We start from the raw sequence: 1,083 nt of genomic DNA on the forward strand, positions 1-1,083 counted from the left end.
GTGTGTCTGTGTGTGTATATATATATATATATATATATATATATATATACAGTATATGAGAGAGAGAGAATAGGAACACCTGAACATAGTAGACCAGTATTCAAAACATGCTAGCATTTTTAGTAGAGAATATAGTTGTTGTTTTTTTCCTCTAGTGGTATTAATAGCTGTGTCGTCAATTGCAGAATATTTTCAATACCTAAACTCCAGCCTGTAAGCAAACACTGTTTGGTTAGTCTGCTGTGTTGGCTGGTTGGCACTGGTTTGTGGGCACCAGCCTTCATTCTGTGATAACTCTGAAGAGCCAGATTTACCTCTGCTCCGCCCCGTAATAAATGTGTGAGAGTATAATTAGAGAAATGGAAAGGGTATTTGTGTGTCTGGATTTCTTCTTAGACATAAACAGATGGGTGGCCAAGTTCCTTATGTGGTTAGGCCTGCACTGTGTAATCATTACCTGTCAGTGGCCACTGCAGTTAGAGGGACACGTCAATTGACTTACACGTTCAACAACGACTCTGGTATTTCCTTCACCAAACAATGATTTCCTAGTTTTGACCTTAAATGGACACCATGAATGTAAAAATGTGATAGCTGTTTTAGGAATTAAACATCTTTAGGTAAACCCTTCTTAGACTGATTTCCTGAAAAGTGAAGTTACCTGTTTGTCAGAACAATTGAAGAGTTGGTAAGTGTTACACTTTTTTCGAAGCTTTAAGTATTTTTGGAATTTAATTTGGTGCCGCTATTGTTACAAAAAATTACACACAGTGATTTTAAAGGGGTCATAGGATGCCCATTTTCCACAAGTTGATATGATTCTTTTGGGTCTTAATGAAAAGTCTGCAACATAGTTTGGTTAAAACTTCTCAATGGTAGTGTAAAAAACACCTTTTTTTACCCTATCAAAAACAGCTCTTTTCAGAGCACGCAGTTTTGTAGCATTTTCCTTTAAATGTTAATGAGCTATGCTGACCCCGCCCTTCTCTTCCGAGGTGCTCTCTGAGGGACTGTTTACTTTAGCCACATTCATCTGCTAATTAGCACATTATTAGGAAAGGCGATTTGCAAAGATTCATAAAA

The sequence above is a fragment of the Sinocyclocheilus grahami genome, unplaced genomic scaffold (genome assembly GCF_001515645.1).
Source record: "Sinocyclocheilus grahami isolate Dianchi unplaced genomic scaffold, SAMN03320097.WGS_v1.1 scaffold98.1, whole genome shotgun sequence".
NCBI lineage: Eukaryota > Metazoa > Chordata > Actinopteri > Cypriniformes > Cyprinidae > Sinocyclocheilus > Sinocyclocheilus grahami.